The sequence below is a fragment of the Lepidochelys kempii genome, chromosome 7 (assembly GCF_965140285.1).
Source record: "Lepidochelys kempii isolate rLepKem1 chromosome 7, rLepKem1.hap1, whole genome shotgun sequence".
NCBI classification, from domain to species: Eukaryota; Metazoa; Chordata; order Testudines; family Cheloniidae; genus Lepidochelys; species Lepidochelys kempii.
The window spans coordinates 100,664,593-100,686,662 of record NC_136386.1 but is presented as its reverse complement, the minus strand read 5'-3'; the positions used below and the strand labels follow the sequence as shown (position 1 = coordinate 100,686,662).

The 22,070-nt window shown below is 40.0% G+C and overlaps 1 long non-coding RNA gene across 1 annotated transcript in view; it reads right to left on the bottom strand.

The window, feature by feature from the left end:
* The window catches only part of LOC140914940 (uncharacterized), a 32,489-nt gene extending 11,486 nt beyond the window's left edge, over positions 1–21,003 (bottom strand). The window contains exons 1-2 of the long non-coding RNA XR_012160045.2: positions 20,868–21,003; positions 19,334–19,595 (exon numbers count right to left, since the gene is read on the bottom strand). This is a non-coding gene — a long non-coding RNA (uncharacterized LOC140914940). The remainder of the gene's footprint in view (positions 1–19,333; positions 19,596–20,867) is intronic.
* Between the last annotated feature and the right edge of the window lie 1,067 nt (positions 21,004–22,070).

Genomic DNA, 22,070 nt, shown 5'->3' with positions numbered 1-22,070 from the left:
GGGGCAGTTAAAGCAGGGATAAAAAGCAGGTACTGGGAGGACTGCAAGGCCATCAGGGAGCCATCTGGGGAAAAAATCATTTTATTTATAACTTAAGTAACAGCGGAAGCAACACAGCAAATTGATTTGCTTTTGGATCCCAGTTATTGTCAGATTGTCCAGACAAACAGCATCTAGTTTTAAGTGGAGTCCACTATAGTAATAACAAGGAAAGAACACACATTTTAATTAAGCTTCCTGAAAACTGTGTAAGTATTGAAGACCCACATAAGAATGATTTTTTTTGACTAACTTGCAGTTGAAAATGTGTCATTCAAAGCTATGTCTGATTTTCTGCTCTGCTAGTCGGGATATTAACCAAAATGATAAAATATTCATTCTCTGAGGGGGGAAAAGGTGAGGGAAATAAATGCTGAAGGTCTCATGCTGAAGATACTATGAGAATGATTCTGAAGTGAGAAAGTTTGTTGTCCTTCACTTGTTGGTTTCTGTTATGCTACGAGCAAGTGATAGTGAGAAATAAGAACAAAGAGGTAGGAAGTGAACTGGGAAAAAAATCAACGATGATTTCAGTAAGAAAGTCAAAAGCTTCATCAATATATTTTGAGCATAAATGACACACTGTTTTCTGAATTTTCTGTTTCAACTTTAACGAACAGTATGTCAACTTCAGACGCTGTATACAGTATGTACATTTGACAAGAAAAGTCAAAATGTGCTCTTTCATATCACCAATGATGATTCAAATTAATTTTTGCTTTCCTTCACTTGCTTCTTTCCTAATTCTACAAGCTTGACTTCATACCCAGTGAAACTTACATTTATTTGTAATCTCACTGCTTACACTCTGCTGAACAATAAAAGAACAATAAACTTAATAAAAAGCCCAAGTGATTGGAAATTGCTTTGGGAATGGTAGTCCAGTATGAAAGCTATAAATTTACTTGTATACTCATGACATTGTCAGCTAATTTTTATGAAAAGCCCATCACAGAACATTGCACCAAAACACTGTGATCACTCGCATGTCACCCATCATACAAAATGAAGCTTCAAACCACAAATTCATCTTGAAATGATCACTATAACCAGTAACATTTCTTTCCTGACCCTATCTTGCACCTGAACCTTAAATTAATCATTCCTTTCCTATAACATTAAAGAATACCCAATGGTGCTTTTGATTAAGTTTAAAATAAGCTAAAACCCAGACCTACAATATCATTAGTAGATAGGTTAATATTGCACTATGCAAATCTACATAGGGATCAGGAAGTACTACTGATTTAAACTAAATAACATTACCATAGACAATATATGTTTAAATAAGTAATTTCATTACTTTAGCTTACCTACATGAGAATGTATCAGTTTACAGTTAGGGCCTGATACAAAGCCCATTGAAGTCGATGTAAAGACTTACATTGACTGGGCTGAATGCCCTAAAATAGCACAGGAGTTGAGAGTGCTCGGCACCTTGCAGGATTGGACCCTGCAAAGGATGCTGTGTTACTTTGACTTGGACAAAGATGTCCAACAACATGAAATTAAGGGAGGCCTAAATGGAGATGGCTGGTGTTATTACTGTATCATGGTCTTGTTATTGGTCTTGTAATATTTCCCTGGTTAAAGTAAGTAAAGGGGTACTGTCCAGGTTGGTAGGCCCCAAATTTTGACCTACCTCATTTCTTGTATAGGTGTTCAGACTCTATATAGTTCTTTATGAGTCAAACCCTGTCACTCCTCTATTGTGATGCTTATGATTTCTGGAATGTGATCATTAATACTTCTAACAACATCACTAAAGCTCTTTAAAAGAAACTACCTGTAGAGCAACATCCTCCCCCGCCCTGCCTAAGAAACTGGGTCTGTCACTGAAGATGTCTGTAGGGATAAAAGGTGGGGAGTCTTTCCATCCAGGATACAAAGCAGCTTCACTAGCTGGAGTAGTTTCTGCAGCCCTAAAATCCATTCACTCATGGGAGGAAGTTCCTTTGTTCCTTACCCTTCCCAGCATTTCCCCATGCCCTCCTTCACACAGCTGCACAGGGAGTCCCTTAGACTCACAGACTTTAAGATCAAAAGGGACCACAATGATCAACTAGTCTGAACTCCTGCACATTGCAGGCCACAGAACCTTACCCACTCACCCAGGCTTTCTGCCACCCAAGAGGGTAAGTACACCCTGTATGGCCTCCTGAAATGCCACTCCTCCTCCCCCACTTACACTGATGTCTGCCTGAGTCTGCAGACAGTCTAAAACAATAGCTTTGGGACAAGTGTCAACTTCTCTCTTCCATATCAGTGGGAATGAAACCTTATTATGATGCAAATATCAGCATTAGCTATTTTACTGCTGAACATTTTAGAAGAATCATAGAGCAAACAGGCTCATCCATTGTTGCTGGATGTAATGGCAAATAATAGGATAACTAGATATTACTGATGTGGGAAATGAGGAATGCAAATTGCCATTCCCTAAATCTAATTCCACCACTGCCGCTGCCCAAAAGCAGAAGGGCTAAGGAGATGAAGTCCCATCTCAGCAGCAAAGGCCTCCTGCAACTGCTTTCAGGATACACCAAAGCAATGCTTTCCTGGCAACCAAAAGCCACAGCTTTGCCCAGCTCAGCTATCAAACTCTCCAGATTTCCCCCCCAACAACTTCTACAGTGCCAGAAAATATTGTAATATAAAACTCTGATGCAAACTTAAAATCTGGGAGCAGACTAAAATAAGTAGATTTTAATAAGCATCACAAGATATTGATACTCCCCTGGTCGGGACTCTGGGGGAGAAAAAGGAGTAAGGAGAGGGCTTCTTGGAGAAGTCTCACAATATCCCATGGACTCTTATGCATAATTCCTTGGTCCGAAGATAATTTACATATAATGTACCAAAGAGCACATAGGGTCTTTCTTACTGAAAGATCTTGAGACAGGAATATGCCCTTTTTATTTCTCTAATGACCCGATCCTACAAACACTTAATTACAGGTGTGGTGCTTTCTACCATGAAAAGTCCCAATAGTAAATATTTGCAGGATCAGACATTAAGAGCCCAATTCTGCCATCCTTCATCACTTTTGGACTGATCCAAAGCCAGTTTGTATAAATGAAATCCTTTCTACTGACTTCAGTGAGCTATGGATCAAGCCCTTTGAGGAGTAGTATCTTACTCTACAAGAACTCCAGCTGAAAGAAATAGGACTACTTGTAGAATGGGGTAACACCCAATGTAAGTAATAGTGACAGAACTGCCCTGATTTAATAAATGTATTTTGGCAGATCTGTCAAATTTGACATGTTATGATAAACAAAATGACAAGTGTAAGTCATTTCACAAGACTAGGTGTTTTCGTTCTGACAACACAGGAGCAAAAAAACCCTCAATGTTCTACAAAGAAATTAGAAAAATAAAATGACATGCTATTGAAGATGTTTATTTCTTTTTATCATATTATGTATGAATCTTTTATAAGTTTTCAGTGAACTATATTAATTAAAAATTAGTTCTGGGAATATTTTGCAAGTAGCCTAATAAGATGCTACGTCAATACAGATTTTCATAGACTATTTTAAATTTGAAATAAAGACGTTCTCCTGAGTACGTGTAATGGAACAAAAATGTAAAAAATTATTGGAATACCCAACACATTGCATTTGTACGCATTAAGGAGCAGAGTGTAGGTCAAAACCGTGCAAACTTTTCTAAGTACTTTGAATTAATTCCGAAGTGTTTAATTATTAAAAAAAAAATTGTGATGGCAAACTCTATTGTTGAGTTGATAACTATTATTAGGAAATTATTTATTTTGGCCTCTATTATGACCCAGCCTTATACTGTGATGCAGGAAATGAAGGCCCTCCACCTTGTGACCCTTCATAGATCATGAATCCAGGTACAGTAGGGAGAGCAGGGTCTGTAACTCTGATACTCCCTCTCCACCCCCAAACAAATGCATGAAGAGTGTGTAGAGAGAGGGGTGTAGTAGACAGAGGCATGGCTCCCACCCACTCATGCTCCAGCCGGCATTGCTGCCTCCTGTAATGGGCTGATGCAGCACACTTCCCTCCCTGCACAAAACAGGTATGTTGAAGGAACTGTAACTCAGGAGGATGTTTTGAGGGTCACAGTTCCTTTCTGGAGTTCTTCCTACGGAGCACATGCTGTGACATACATGCTGTGACAGTACACCCCATATTCATCATAGTAATATTAGGATATGATAATAGCATAATTATGATGCATTTTTACAAGCTAGGTCGTGTAGGGTGTCAGAAAAGTTATGATTTTCTGAATATGATTATCCTATTTATGCATGTTTCATTTTTGTATCTGAAGTTATAAATATTGACTATGTATCTGTATTTCAAATGTGGTTACACCTGGGAAACACCCACTAGGCAAAATGCTTCCAGCCTAGATAGCTGGTTGTGAAGGGCCTATTCAGGGTAATGGGCCATTAGGAAAAAAAATAGGAGCTAGGAGAAGCTTATCCCCCCACCTGGTGAGCCTTCCTGAGAATGCTCCAGACAGCTTGTAAGTAATGGCTGCTATGACTCAGCAGGGCATGCAAGGACATGTGACCAAACCACATGTCACTGATCTCCATTTTGGGTACCGGTATTTTTCCACAAACTGGGCTGGAACTGTTTTTGAAACAAAGGGTTTCTACCCCATGGAAAAGATATATAAGGCAGGGAGTGACATCATCTGTTGTTATTTAGTCCCCCACAACTCAACACCTGAGAGATGCTCTGAAAAAAAAGGACTTGGAACGGTGGTGGGGATTCCAAGCTGCAAAGCAAGTGCAGCTTGTGCCTTAAGACTCTGCAGGCCTGCTTGTATCATCAGTCAGGGTGAGAAATTACTAATTCATACCCAATCTTTCTAGTATTTTAGGCTTAGTTTGCATTTTTGTTTATTTACTAGGTAATCTGCTTTGATCTGTTTGCTATCACTTAAAATCTATCTTTTGTAGTTAATAAACTTGTTTTATGTTTTAATCTAAACCACTGTGCCTTTAAGTGAAGTGTCTGTGGAAAAATCTCAACTTCGTTAACAAAAGTTTGTTGCATATTACTCTCCACATTGAGGGAGGGGCGAACTGGGTAATAAATTCATGCTGGTTGGAGTTTCAACAAGGGCAGGACAGTACAGCTGTGGAGTCTAAGGCTGGGGAGCCAGTGGTTACTTTGGCTGCAGCCTCTCTATTGTTGGTTCATGCAGTGGCTGGCCAAAGCCTGCATGTAACTGCAGCTGCTTGTGTCCCTGGCTATGTGAATGCTGGTGGGAGTGGTCTACAGCGTGTCACAGCAACACAGTGTGAAAGGGAGCCTAGGCTGGTGGGTCAGAGGGCTCAGAGGTACCCCAGCTGGTACTCTGGGAAAAACCTGTCACACATGCTGCTCCTTACAGGGGGCTGCGAGTGAAATCTTGCCCTTTTATAGCCTCCAGGATGTAACAGGTACTTTGCAGTGAAAACAAGAAGACATGGTCTCTGCCTAAAAGACTTAAAAATACTTCAAGTAGATGGAATTCCACTGAAGTCAATGGACCGCCACATGATCCCAGAGGATTACACTAGTTCTATCCTGAAGATTTTAATTTTTATGGAAATTGTGGGGGGAAATCCTATTTTCTGTGTTACTTTTTAAAGTTTAAAAAGTAAGAGGAAAGGGGAATTTTCCCCACTAAACCGAAACAAAGCCCCTCTTCCACACAGGATTGACGCCATTGGAGTGTCTCCATTGTGAACAGATGTGAAGGTTCTGGACCACTGAATTCAGTGGGGCTTTGCATCAGTGTAATAGTCCACTTGGTCACATCCCCTTGTAGGATCAGGCCTGATTTTTTTTATTTATTTTGTTTTGTTTTGTTCAGGCTTCAGTTATAACCTTTTCTTTTCCACTGTTGAGTCTGAAGCTTTCCAAGATTGGTCTAAACCCAGAGATTAATTCCCCTACAAAATTTGAAGACAATCCCTGCAGCTATTTATGAACAATGGTAGAATGAATAAACTCTTTCAGCAAAAATATATAAAGGAAATTTTACTTACTGATAACTCAAAAAGAATGAATAATATAATCAAGTTCTCAGGGTGCCAGTCCTCAGAATTATGCCTGTAATTCACAGATGTGTGTTAATTTTTGAGAGAAAATGAGCTCGCCAAAAAGAAGCTGCCCCTCTGAAAACTGACCCCAATGTGGGTAAATGTTCCTATGAGAGCTATAACCTCTGTATTTCCTGACCTTTTTCTGTTTAAATTTTTAGTGTGGGATTTTGTTAATTTTGCCCTTAGTAACTTACTGTAGGTAAATCAAACAGAAACCTAAGCACATAGGATGGCTTCTAAACATTTCAGTAATGAGCAAGGTTGTCTTTCGTCCTGTGTTTGCACACAGGGAATTAAGGGACTGAAGAGGTCCCTTTACTCCCCTGTGCAGGGAACCCACATCACAGGTCACAGTACAGTGGGGAGAGTAGCCACCATAGGGCCAATACTCCTCTCCCTGCAAGCAGGGAGTAGGTTGGTATGGCCAAGGAATGAGTGGAACCTTGATCTCCACTCACCCCAAAAGTACTGGCTGATGGAGCTGCACCAGCACAAAAGAAGAAATAATCTGAAACTGGTACAGATCTGGAGCAGATTGCTTTTCCCTGGCACGTGAGGGGGTGCCATGGTCATAATTCATTCTCTGTCTGCTGCTCACACTACATGCTGTGCCGTATTCAGGGCAGCTTGTAATGTCGCTGTCTAGCCCAATATTATTAATGCTGATTATTTAGCCTTACAATAGCCATGTGACATAGGTACAGTATTACAATTTCCTTTTTTTTTTTCAACAGTTGCAGAAACAGGCACAAAGCACTTAAATGAATCCTCAATGTCACACCACAAGTCTGATACAGCAGTGAATAGAAACAAGGTACCTGATTCCTAGCCTATTTCTATTGAAATAGTTCATTTTTAAGAGTAAATGTGCCCATGGTAAACACTCATATGTGTTATTTACTTTGCAGGTTGAAGCATGTTCTTCATATTCATATTAATGAGCTGCTTCTCATGAGGCAACCTATTAAATTTAATAGGGGAGCTAACGGGTCATAGACTTCGTTTAATGTGGAAGATAACGAACATATTCTAGAGGTTTGTTTCTTATTGATGCAATATTTCATCACTTAAAAAAATAAATCTATAATTAGTTGACTGAGTTTCCACTATAGGTGTTGATGAACAAATCTATTGAGAATGGTTGGTTGGTTTTTGTGTTTCTACTGCCTGAAGTGTTACTTCATTCATGAAGGAATTGGGGTTTTTATTTCTAAACAGAAATGTCACCAGTTCTGAGCACTTTGAAATGCAGATTTCCTCCCTCTTTGGTATGGGGATGAGCTCAAACTCCTCCTATAGTATCTCTTGATTGTATGATCATTATTTAGCTGTCAAGTGAGGTATCAGGGAGAGCAAGATGGCTTTAGCTTACAACATATTTATTACTGTGTTATGTCCCCATACTCTATGCCAGATTTTCAGCTAGTGTAACATAGCTTTTGACATAGCTTTACAGCAATAATTTGGCCCCACAGCAACCTTGTGAGATAAGTTAGAATTATTTCAGCTTTACAGAAACTATGCCACAATTTGACCAATTTATTTTCTCAGGGTCACATGAGTCTGTGGATGAATAGAAGCCACACCTCCTGACTCCAGGTCCTGTGCCTAACTACTAGACCATACTTCCTCCATATACTGTGCTTTATCTGTACTGATTGCACAGTCCACCTAATCGTACGGTCCCCATCATAACAATATCCTAACACTTCACAAATATGAATAATCTTCATCATATCTCTGTGACCTAGGGAAGTATTATCAATCCCCTTTTTTAGATGGGGAACTAAAGCAGAAGGAGACTAAATGACTTGCTTGTATTCATACAGAAAGTCTGTGGCAGAGCCAGGAATTGAACCCCCGTCTCCTGGGTCCCATTTAAGTTCCTTTACTGTAAGACCTTCTTTCCTCCCCTGTGAGAGTAGTCACCTGGGTTTCATTACACTGCAGATAGAATACAAACTCCTACTAGCTGCTACATTCATATTTTTTGGCCACTTTCACAGTGAAACTATGAACATTGTAAAAAGAAAAGGAGTACTTGTGGCACCTTAGAGACTAACCAATTTATTTGAGCATGAGCTTTCGTGAGCTACAGCTCACTTCATCAGATGTTTACCGTGGAAACTGCAGCAGACTTTATATACACACAGAAATCATGAAACAATACCTCCTCCCACCCCACTGTCCTGCTGGTAATAGCTTATCTAAAGTGATCAACAGGTGGGACATTTCCAGCACAAATCCAGGTTTTCTCACCCTCCACCCCCCCCCACAAATTCACTCTCCTGCTGGTGCTAGCCCATCCAAAGTGACAACTCTTTACATAATCAAGTCGGGCTATTTCCTGCATAGATCAAGGTTTTCTCACATCCCCCCCACCCCCATACACACACAAACTCACTCTCCTGCTGGTAATAGCTCATCTAAACTGACCATTCTCCAGGTTTAAATCCAAGTTAAACCAGAACATCTGGGGGGGGGGGGTAGGAAAAAACAAGAGGAAACAGGCTACCTTGCATAATGACTTAGCCACTCCCAGTCTCTATTTAAGCCTAAATTAATAGTATCCAATTTGCAAATGAATTCCAATTCAGCAGTTTCTCGCTGGAGTCTGGATTTGAAGTTTTTTTGTTTTAAGATAGCGACCTTCATGTCTGTGATTGCGTGACCAGAGAGATTGAAGTGTTCTCCGACTGGTTTATGAATGTTATAATTCTTGACATCTGATTTGTGTCCATTTATTCTTTTACGTAGAGACTGTCCAGTTTGACCAATGTACATGGCAGAGGGGCATTGCTGGCACATGATGGCATAGATCACATTGGTGGATGTGCAGGTGAACGAGCCTCTGATAGTGTGGCTGATGTTATTAGGCCCTGTGATGGTGTCCCCTGAATAGATATGTGGGCACAATTGGCAACGGGCTTTGTTGCAAGGATAAGTTCCTGGGTTAGTGGTTCTGTTGTGTGGTATGTGGTTGTTGGTGAGTATTTGCTTCAGGTTGCGGGGCTGTCTGTAGGCTGTTGTCATCATGAATAGGTCGGAATATGAACAAGAGGCTGCTCAGCAGCTCTCCAACACGAGTTTCTACAAGCCATTACCCTATGATCCCACTGAGAGTTACCAAAAGCAACTACAGCATTTGCTCAAGAAACTTCCTGAAAAAGCACAAGATCAAATCCGCACAGACACACCCCTGGAACCCCGACCTGGGATATTCTATCTACTACCCAAGATCCATAAACCTGGAAATCCTGGGCGCCCCATCATCTCAGGCATTGGCACCCTGACAGCAGGATTGTCTGGCTATGTAGACTCCCTCCTCAGGCCCTACGCTACCAGCACTCCCAGCTACCTTCGAGACACCACTGACTTCCTGAGGAAACTTCAATCCATCGGTGATCTTCCTGATAACACCATCCTGGCTACTATGGATGTAGAAGCCCTCTACACCAACATTCCACACAAAGATGGACTACAAGCCGTCAAGAACACTATCCCCGATAATGTCACGGCTAACCTGGTGGCTGAACTTTGTGACTTTGTCCTTACCCATAACTATTTCACATTTGGGGACAATGTATACCTTCAGATCAGCGGCACTGCTATGGGTACCCGCATGGCCCCACAGTATGCCAACATTTTTATGGCTGATTTAGAACAACGCTTCCTCAGCTCTCGTCCCCTAAAGCCCCTACTCTACTTGCGCTATATTGATGACATCTTCATCATCTGGACCCATGGAAAAGAAGCCCTTGAGGAATTCCACCATGATTTCAACAATTTCCATCCCACCACCAACCTCAGCCTGGTCCAGTCCACACAAGAGATCCACTTCCTGGACACTACAGTGCTAATAAACAATGGCCACATAAACACCACCCTATACCGTAAACCTACTGACCGCTATTCCTACCTGCATGCCTCCAGCTTTCACCCTGACCACACCACACGATCCATCGTCTACAGCCAAGCTCTGCGATACAACCGCATTTGCTCCAACCCCTCAGACAGAGACAAACACCTACAAGATCTCTGTCAAGCTTTCTTACAACTACAATACCCACCTGCAGAAGTAAAGAAACAGATTGATAGAGCCAGAAGAGTTCCCAGAAGTTACCTACTACAGGACAGGCCTAACAAAGAAAATAACAGAACGCCACTAGCCGTCACCTTCAGCCCCCAACTAAAACCCCTCCAACGCATTATTAAGGATCTACAACCTATCCTAAAGGATGACCCAACACTCTCACAAGTCTTGGGAGACAGGCCAGTCCTTGCCTACAGACAGCCCCGCAACCTGAAGCAAATACTCACCAACAACCACATACCACACAACAGAACCACTAACCCAGGAACTTATCCTTGCAACAAAGCCCGTTGCCAATTGTGCCCACATATCTATTCAGGGGACACCATCACAGGGCCTAATAACATCAGCCACACTATCAGAGGCTCGTTCACCTGCACATCCACCAATGTGATCTATGCCATCATGTGCCAGCAATGCCCCTCTGCCATGTACATTGGTCAAACTGGACAGTCTCTACGTAAAAGAATAAATGGACACAAATCAGATGTCAAGAATTATAACATTCATAAACCAGTCGGAGAACACTTCAATCTCTCTGGTCACGCAATCACAGACATGAAGGTCGCTATCTTAAAACAAAAAAACTTCAAATCCAGACTCCAGCGAGAAACTGCTGAATTGGAATTCATTTGCAAATTGGATACTATTAATTTAGGCTTAAATAGAGACTGGGAGTGGCTAAGTCATTATGCAAGGTAGCCTGTTTCCTCTTGTTTTTTCCTACCCCCCCCCCCAGATGTTCTGGTTTAACTTGGATTTAAACCTGGAGAATGGTCAGTTTAGATGAGCTATTACCAGCAGGAGAGTGAGTTTGTGTGTGTATGGGGGTGGGGGGGATGTGAGAAAACCTTGATCTATGCAGGAAATAGCCCGACTTGATTATGTAAAGAGTTGTCACTTTGGATGGGCTAGCACCAGCAGGAGAGTGAATTTGTGTGGGGGGGTGGAGGGTGAGAAAACCTGGATTTGTGCTGGAAATGTCCCACCTGTTGATCACTTTAGATAAGCTATTACCAGCAGGACAGTGGGGTGGGAGGAGGTATTGTTTCATGATTTCTGTGTGTATATAAAGTCTGCTGCAGTTTCCACGGTAAACATCTGATGAAGTGAGCTGTAGCTCACGAAAGCTCATGCTCAAATAAATTGGTTAGTCTCTAAGGTGCCACAAGTACTCCTTTTCTTTTTGCGAATACAGACTAACACGGCTGTTCCTCTGAAACCTATGAACATTGTGACTGTCCTTAACAATCCTCAAAGCAGTTTGTCCTTCTTTGTTGCCTATTGATTGCAACTACTCTAAAGAACAAAATCCATCCCTGCGCAGATGGCTAGCAAAAGGGTTACAGCACAATTTAAGTTCACTTAAGTTCTCAAAATGAGGCTTAAGTGGGACTTAAGTCATGCATAAGTCTTGTGCTGGCCATCTACACAAGGGTCAACTTCACTCTGCATGCCTAAAAAATGGTGCATAAATGTTTGGTCAAGCCAGAAAAAAAGCTTGGTTTAGAAGGCCACCGTTTATTTTTTTAAAAAAATCCACCTGCAATCTACCTGTAGTCTACTGTAAGTTTAAAAAAAGCTCTGTATTTTACAGCTGTTTTATGTTTCTGATGGGATCATCATATATACCTATTAGCCTTTGATCCCTCTGATTCATTTTACTTCATCTCTTGATTTAGCTAGACTAAATTCCATGGTCCAATCACAGTCTCCTTTCTTTCTGGCTCTTCTCATCAGAAGATCTTTGCAAACAAAGTGATAAAGAGTCTTCCTTTTTAATCAGTCTTTCCTGCATACACTTGATCCATCAGATGAATACTTTCTGGGGTAGCATCTAATTGCCAAAGCTGCAGAGATGAATGAAAGGAGGATGGAATTCAGAAGTATAAAGCAGCCAACAAGCTTATTTGGAAGCTAACCATATGTTAGATTCACAAGCATCAGCACACAATTGCCTGTGAAGACTACCAAGGAGTCAGATGCTGGAACTACTGAACAAATTTTTTCCACAACTTGACATTTAGTTTCTGTCTGGGGAAAGTGTCAGTGCTCACCTATCGCTGAAGAAAGTAACCAAGAGGTATGAGAAAAATGTGATGAAATGATGATCACATTGGTCCCTGCTTGTCTTAAATTCTATAGGAAAAAATCTGAAAAAAATGAGGAAGGAGAAGAGTGATTTGGCTTGTTTGAATAACAAAATGTAATCTTTGCTTTAAATGTATAGCATAAGTTTTAGAATAACTTTGAAACTATTATCAAAACATTATTGGATGCATGGTTTATCCCCCACCCAATCCCCCTATTTCAAAACTACAATTTATAATTCAAATATTGATGTGAAAATGAAAACAAAAAAAATAGAAAGAGAATTGACTGGAAGAGTTACGCTTCTTGAGGAATAGTCTCTAGTGTAAATGTATGTTTAATTAAACATACAAATCAGTGTTTATCCAAAAGAGAGATACTTCTGCAGTACTAAAGGCTATTTGCTGTCACACATTACTTTTGAATATTTGTGGGTGACCTTAATTATTTTGGATACCATATATTCTGTGGGGAACAGATTTAGCTATCAATATATGGGAAGGTGAGGCAATAGTTAATGTAATGTGGTAAACATTACTCTTATATAAGTTCCATTTTGGGTAGTGTCTTTCAGTTTCTTGTTGAAAACAGGAATAAATTAAATCGGATTGCATGGAGATGCTTTATCTGTGTTCAACAATACTTACCATTGATGTCGATCATGTAGCAAACCTCTGTGTTTCCAGAGTAGACTGAATACTCTTTTGTTTAAATGCTCAAGGCCCCCCCCCCCACACTCACACACACTTTTTTAAACTCAAGATTAAATACTTTTGTAACATCAGGGAAGGAATTAACACATTTGTTAATGAAAGAGTTTAAGTTATTTGGCTAAAAAATTGCTCCCTTTAGAATGAGTGCTCTTTATTCAACCTTTCAATGTCAGTTATCATTTTTAAAACAGCTTGACCTGGAAGCATACAGCTAAAATTGTGGTGACTGTTAATGACAGTTTTATTGGACACTATGCTTATAGTTCACATTTTGAGGTCTGTATGTAATTGATCTTTCTACCCTACATGAGAAACACTGCAATAAGTTGGTTGCTGCACCACATTATAGATATAGAGAAATAATGATGTCACCTTGAGATTCAAAGATCGTGGAATAGTAATAGTCTCCCAGCTCATTCTCCCAACTGTGATGACCTCTCCAGTACTAAATCTTAACAGTCTCAGCATTATTTTTGAATTATTCATGCTAGCCTTTCCCTCACTACAAAATCAAGGAAAATGAATGCATCATGCTCTGTCAGCTCCACATGTATTTTGGTAAAAATATAAAATATTTGGTTTCACAAAATCTGTGCAGCAATACAGGTCACATGCCTATCCTGAACAAAAACAAAAATTTCATATGCAGAAGAGATGGAGCACATCTGTTGACAATTCCAAATCCTATATTTTGATTCATCATAAATTCTGAATCCTGCATTTTGATTAATTGCATACATCTCTCCAGAAATGAAATAAAAATTAAACAAGTACCGGTACACAGAGACCGGTTTCCAATTACTTTGACAATGCAACATTGACAGTATTTTAGCAATCATCATGTGAGATTATAAAAGTAGCAAACTAGTGATTCAGGCTTAATCTATCACTTTTTTTAACATCGCTTATAGCTGATTATAGAGACTTGTGATGTTTGGTATAAGCAGCAATATCCGCAGAGAGCTAAAAGAAAACTCATGTATTTCTTGGAACTGCAGTATAATGAGATTAAAAACAACTAGTTTGTTCTTAAAGAGAGTAGGATGATAACTCTTTTCGTTTTTCAAACCTGGATAATAAGAGAGGACTACTGTTTTATTCCAGTGAGAGATCTTATAAAAAAGTGCATGTGGGAATAAAATAAAAATGCATGTAAATGTAAACTCAAGTAGGTGTCCTGATTCATCTGTAGCTGGTGACCTTTAAGTTCATGATGAAAAACAAATGTCAAGCTTTCAAAAGACAGGAGTATCCCTGGCTTTGCTGGGGATTTTGTATGCTATCGCACAGACTGTATTAATTTAGTCTGGCATCAATAACCTTGAAATCAGGATTTTGCACTAAAAATCCAGTTTTGTGTTTATTCCGAAAGCAGAGATAAAAGGTGACTTTATTTTAAGGGGCGCTCCAGTGGCTATAGGGCAAATGTAATGTAACATTACTGATTTTGCCTACCTTGCTATTCAGTGCTAGCTCCCATGGCAACAGATTGTATATGAATATAAAGAATCTGATGACGATCTTGTTATTTTGTATAGAATTTTAATTACAGACAAGGCTTCTTTCTGTGGAGTTATATAACATTCTCTCAAGTGCTGCACACCCTTTGAAAGTCTTGGTCAAAGATGTGCAATGTATATAAAATGACCCAAAGAGCCTTGAGACCCATCGGGGAAGAACAGAAAGTCCTTTTTCAATATATTAGGTCAGCAAAAAACCTATTTCAGAGAATAATAAATAAGACAGAAAATCAGTATTTTTCCATACTGTAGATATTGCATGAAATGGCCTGTTTGTATTTCAAGTAAAATAACAAACGAATGTCACATAATTGTTTAAAGACAGTCTTTGACTCTAATGAAAAATGCTTTTATTTGAGGTATGCTCCCCTCAATATGTATATCAGCTGAGACTCAGTTAGCCTGCATAGGAAAGGAGAACAAAACCTTTTTATTTTCTTTTAGACCAGACTGGAAGGGATATAAATGTAACTATTTCTTTGCTCCAACTTTTACTATGATAAAGGTAACTTCCCCCACCCCCACCCGAAGAAACAAAAAAGCACCCACGTATTGGAAAGAACTAGAAGAGCACTAAAAACTCACTGGTTTTAATCTAATTGAACATCAGCCAGGACTGCCTTTATTGCAATACTGAATGCTATTAACATAGATAGCAGAATATCCAGCAGGTGGAAAGAGTACATTAGACAGACAGACTGGTAGTAACAGTTGAGTCTTGATATACCAAGAAACTGAAGATGGTTAGGACCCTCCTCATCCTGCCCCCCTTACCACTACAAAACTGGGTCAATTATAGTTTCAAGTAATCCAACCTTTGTTTTGCAGTATGATCCTGCTCCCAGTGAAATCAGAGAGTTTTCCCTTTATTTCAATGAGAAAATGATCAGGCCCTTGCTTAGTATTAGCAATTTGCTGCTAAAAATATTAATTTTGATTACTTTGTGCATGAGTGGGTGCCATCTTACTATCTTTCATGCACAAAAAGATGACTCCATTTTAAAGCACAAAACGTGTTTTTGTATTTCATGCACTTCAATGTTTGTTTTGTTCTATGCTGAAAACTGACAGAATAAGAATCCTACCCAGAGAATTAGCCAATCTGTTTTTTATTTTTGTTCAAGTACTTTGATGCTTAGACATATAATATCTTTTGAAATTGTGCAGGATCTTCCACTAACAATGTCTGACTCATTGCATCAATGTGTTGAATTTTCTTTTCTGATGGCACACTGACATGAAAGAGAACTTATCTGTCTGCAACAGCAAAGTCTGAGTTTAGGTCCAAAGAGAGCTGTTCCAAGATACCACTATGACTCCGTTTTGACAAAGGAAGGCTGTCAGTACACCATGAACTATTCAGACCCATGGAATAGTCCTGCACTGGCAGGGAGATGGGCTGGATGACCTAATAGAACTTTTCATCTCTAACTTCTATGTTTCTCTGATAACCAGGTCTTATGGCCTCAATTATCAGAGAGTATTTCAAAGTGGAATGTATGGCCTCTGTGTGAAAAGTGACAAATGAGATTTAACTTTGAAAAATGCAAGCTAATATATCTAGGGAAAAATAATCTGAAACAAAGGTTCTCAATGGTAGGAGGAAATCTGGAAAGAAGTAATTGCAAGAGAAATCTATGGGTGATAATAGATAGCAGATTATGTATGAGTTTTCAAAATAGGTAATAAACTTTTTGGATGCATATACAGATGTGTCATGTCACAAAAGAGGGACATTAGTAGTGCTTCTTATGTGGCTCTGGCTAGACTGCACATAGAATCCTGCCTTCAAGTCAGGGCACCACTTTTTACATTCAATTCTTTGCACCATTATGCGTATATTCTGTACCTTCATTCTGGCACAATCTGTGCCTAAAGCCGCAGGAAAAATTTTAACTTTAAAATGACAAAGGAAAACAATCTGCAAGACATCACTGATAGGAAGTTTTCCTGGATATTCAGGTTAAGATTTTCTTTTTTCTTCTTACTTTCATTCCATTATGCTTATTAAACACTTGGTGATTCACCCATCAAATATCTGTAGATAGTTACTGTATCTCTCCTTAGTTATTAGTCACACCATACATAAATAGTTCTTTTACTCTCTTAATAAGTCACTGCCTCCACCTCTTAATTGTTTTTGGTGTTCTTAGCTGAACATCCTAAAGTTTTGTGTTCCTCATTATCACAAAAATATCAGCAAACTGAATAAACACACTCCAGGTGCAATCTAGACAGGGGTCTTGTAGAGAAGTGCTATGAATTTACCTGCTTTGTGACTGATGGGTGAAATCCTGGTCCTAATGAAGTCAATGCATTGTACTGCAAGAATCTAAGTAACTTCAGGGGAGCCAGGATTTCACACATTGCCTGTATCTAAGTATTCAAAAATTCCATTAACAGTTGTTGTTGCCGTACCACATTTCAAACTTATGTGTAATGTGAACCCATTATTGCTCCTACGATTCTTCGGATATTGCTACTTTTCAGATTTACCTACTGTATGCCCACCTTTGCCCAGTTGAATTGAATACATACATTCTAGATTATTTTCTCCAGAAAAATTAACTTGGACTTCTCCAAGTTAAATTCCACTTTATTTCTTGACCATATGTTTAACTTAACAAGGTCTTTTGCATAATTTCTCTGTCCTCACGGGTATTTATAAACCCTCTCAAGTTAGTATCTTCTAGCCATGTAATTAATGCACTATTTACTCCATTTTCAAGATCACTAATGCAGATGTTAAATGAGTAGGTACCTAATATTTCCATGGTATCCTACCAAAACCCACCCTCAACTCAAATTACTGATGTTCACCACTACAACTTTGTAGTCCTTCAGCCAGTTTTTTATCTACAACGTAAATTCCTATATCCAAGATCATTTGAATTCTGGAGTAGGATTTTGTGAAATGTGTGTCAAAAGCTCTTCTAAAATCAATTAAATTTACACCTAATTTACTGGCAGGTTAGTGCTCTCAGGGCTGGTCAAAAAGCATGTGGAATTTGGTTCAGTTAGAGGGAGGTAGTGTTGTCTAGTCAGTGGATAGAACACTGCACAGAAATTCAAGAAATCTAGACTGTTTCTAGGTCTGCTGTTGGGTGACCTTAGGCAAGTCACTTCCTCAGCCTGTGTGTCAGTTTCCCCATCTGTAAAATGGGGATAAGGATGCTGATTTCCTTTGTCAAGTGCTTTGCGATCCACTGCTGAAAATCGTTATGTAAGAGCTGGATGTTATTACTTCTGGAATAGTTTTTCTTAATTGTGACAATTTGGGGCAAGGTGGTTTTCAGGTTAAAGTGAGCAAAGTCTCCTTTTTATTGATCTCATTAAAGCTGTTGTGGGTGATCTTTTGAGATTTTTGTGGCAGAATACAAATATTAAGGTTAAGCACAACCCATGGAAAAATCATGACAGTCAAAGCTTTGATTCATTTTAACAGGCAATGTTTCAGAACCCTCCCTGAAAATTCAGAAAGGAACCCAAGGCAGTGTTCATGTTCCTGTACAACCTGGGAAAAGAAACACTTGAGAATTACTTGCGAATAATGTAGCCATCAAACATGCTACTGCCTACAGTGTCCAGTTATGACTATTTTTCTGTCCTTTAGAGCCAGAGAAATGTGGTAAATATTGACTTATTTAAAGGACAGGTGTTGCAGTATTTGTTAGATTTGACTGAGAAGAGGTTGGTCCTTCCTGCTGTTGCTATACAGCTGGCAGAGATGACATTCCTAAACACAATCATCAAAGGCTTGTGGGAATCCCATGAATCATTTTCTAAATTGTGAACACCTAGAAGGGTGGGTGTGATTTACAGACTGAACACAACGTAGCAAGTTTACCTACTAAGAGGATGCAAGCAGTATCAGCTATATGCCACTCTACATTAGAGGTAGTGCTCTGCATTCCTGAATTCCTTCCCAAATCATGGGAAGATAAAGGAAGGAAAACAGATAGCAGATGGGGGATTAGGAACATAAAATAGCAATTTTTCCAATTTGGGTCATGCAGAATGGATTAGCAGGTTTGGGGCAGTTTAAATCTGCTGGCACAAGCAGATGATGCTGGCCTTCAACCACTGCATACAGTGCCAAATTAGTGAGAGGATGGTGCTTTGTTTGTGCATGTGGGTGATCACTTGCTGCCTGCACATCAGTTTCGAGTGGTTATCTACATGCCATTTTCATGCCTTTGGCTTTGATCCATATGACTTCAACACTTGCACTTAAAGGCTGCTGCAGCAACAAAACTGCAGGACTGGACAAACTGTTCAGATTGAGGATGAGTGTATCTGAAGACTGCAATCAGCAGTGTACTAACTGTAGAGGCACCACAGAAAGTATGTAGCATAAACCAGGAAAAAGTGTGAGTTCAGCTTGCTTTGAATTCATACATTTCTAATATAACCCTTCTGCCGGGTGGAGCTGGCAGCAACCAGGCCAGGGTTCAATATCTAGGGGTTCCTTTTCAACAATACAACACAGAACCAGCTTGAGCCCCCACCCAATAACCTGGGGAAAATATACACCACCCCTGGGTGCCTCAGAGGCAATACCTCTTCATGTGCAAGCACAGACTCTGAGTGTACAAAAGAAACTTTTAATGAAAGGAGAGAAGTCACCTGACATTAATTAGGGAAAATGCCACAAGCAGGATTCATAATCAAAAAACTAGGAGTAGGACTCCCAGCCCAGACTGCGTGGGGCAGTGTCTTCTGCCTCACAGTCTTGAATTCTACAACCAAAAGTTTCTTTGCTATGCCCCCCTCTGCTCCCTCACCACACCCCACTCACAGTGGTTGTCCTTGGTCAGTGAGGACCCAGGGTTCAGAGGTACATCTGTGTGAATTCACCTTCCACCCGGGGAAGAAGGCACCTTGCTTGCTCCGCCATCTGAGCACTTGTGCTGGCTGGCTGCCCCACCAGCCGCTCGTCCCTCTCAGCTGGCCACCTCATCGCTGCCACCTGCCTCTCTGCTGTGATCTTTGCAGGTCAGTCTCTTAGTGATTTTCAGCTCTTTGGGACAAGTTAAGCACAGTTCCGCTCCCCTTTATTCCTACAATAAAGACAACAACATTGATAACAACATTTCACTACCCCTGCATTCCATATTAAAGTGATTTGTAACCCAACACCAGCCAATGTTGATCACGTTGAGCAACACAGCTCTATCTGCTGGATATCTTGGCAGAGTAGGTGTGTTCATGTAAATACAGTTTGCTCCAGAAGTCTCTCTCCTTCCCAGCAAGCTGCCAGGAGAGAACTTATTCAGACCCTGCTTACACTAATATTTATGCCTATTTTTAGGAGTTGCAATGTGATAAATGGGTATGGAAACGTAAAGTGACCCTGCGACAACTCAATTAAAGCAAAGTCTGGCTACAGACTGACAATATGAAACCCAGTTTGGGATAGCAAAGACATTCTGAAAAGGTAACATGTGGATACTGGGGTGATCATGGATGCCATTTTTATTGATACAACAGCAACTGATGCCACCTTTGGTTGCAATAAATCTAGGGCAGAATAATCTAGTTCTGCAACCCCTAAACTCAACAGGAACTGTAATTTACCTCAGAGTGCCTTCTCAGAGTCAAGCAGTGCTTGGTCTGTGCTCCTAACAAGGGCAGGTACAGAGGGGTTGCCTGGGACAGAAACTAATGCTACATAACTGAAAAAATATGCTTCAAACACAAGAAATGGGATTAGTCTCTGACTGCAGAGACCACCCAGAGCCTCAACAACAAATGAGATATCACCAATTTTGTCACACAGCTCAGGATGTTTTTGCTGTACAGTCCACTATCAATTACGTCTGTGCCAAAGCACTACACTCCTTAAGTATCCAGGAAATCTTAGTTCAAATTGAAGATGGTTTTCCAGCAGGCCCTGCTCTTTACCCAATTTTCCAGCTGAGTTGACTGAGGCATAAGGCGGTCAAGAGTCTTGCCCAGGTCAGGAACTGAATCAATAAGTAAAGTCAGATTAGATTTTAGCTGCTCATCCTTTATTGTAACTGCTATACCATCACTACCTAAAAAAGAGGACTGTACTCAAAATATTTAGCTGCACTGGAACTAGGATAACAAAAATATTATGGATGTGCTTTAATAGTGATTACAAAAAAAAAAACCAAAAAAAAAAAAACTTATAAAAATTCAGGTGTTTGACCAGCATAAAAATGTTTCAAGAGATTACTACTTCACCATAATGAACTCAATATCCAATAGAGCCCATAAACCTCAGAGCATAATTTTTACTACCATTTTTTAAGATAAAGTAAATGCACAAGAACAAAACTATACAGGGTTTGGTCTAAGCATCTCACCCAGGGCAGTCAAACCTAGTAGTCTGGGCTGAAGTTAGCATCAGGAGTCAAGACAAAGGTCAGGACCAGAGACAGGAATCAGAAGTCAGGCAAGAAGGCACAGTCCAATGTAGCAGCCAACCAGGAATTCACCCAGTTGTACAGATAAACTGAAAAAGAGGCGCAGCAAGTTAAGTAGGAAGCCCTGACCAATTAGAGGTCCCACTGTTCCTCCAATCAGGACCCAAAGGAAGCCTCCCTGATGCAGCTTCAGGTTTCATGGTCTCTTCAACCAGTTAGTAGTGAACCACTGGGTAAGAGCAGGGCAGCAGCAGTTCACTGGGACCCCCACTGACACAGTGGGATAATGATTTAAGTTAGTATGATGTGACAATGGCATATTATTTATTTTATAATATTCCCTGAAATATACTAGCAAGTTCAAGCAGTAGTTAAAGTAAAGAGAATGGTTCAGGTGCTTCTGAAGGGATTAGGTGTTTTTCAGAGCTGCTGCATAATGTGATTGATACTAAGTGCCAAAAAATAAAATCTCCTTCATGGAGTGTCACCACGCCTCAGTGGGTCACAGCTGAGAATGCCAAATTCAGGACAAACTTCTGAGAACTACGGCAGACTCACACAAACTGCTGGTTATTCTCTCATTAGATTATACCAAGCCAGTAACAACAGTAAACTTCTATCTCACCACACTGGTTAACAAGAAGTAAAAAATGTAGTCTCCTTAGGCATTCCAGCCCAGGTTGCCCCACCCAGACACCAGACTCTGATGAATGGTTACTGAAAATCACTTTAATCAAATACAGGGTTCTTCTAATCCCAAGAGATCAGACACATAGCCAGGTCAATATATAACTCAGATCTTACCCAGTAATCATGCTGATGCCAATCCTTTAGTAACTAAAAACTAAAGGTTTAATAATAGAAGAAAAGAAGAAGAGAGTTAGTAATGGTTAATAGATTATACACATATTAGGATCTAGCAATTTATTTGTATCAGGTTTGTAGCAGTGATGGAATAGACTGCTATCTTGTAAAGTCTCTCTGGTAACTTCCAAAAGATTGGAAGGTTCTCAGCCCATGCTTCAAAATGCTCCTAAATTCACAGGCCAGAGAATCAGGGCAGGAAAGAGGTTAAATGGATATACGTTAGGGTCCTTTTTTATATTTTGCCATGTGCCTGGAAATTTACTGTGTGTGGAAAGC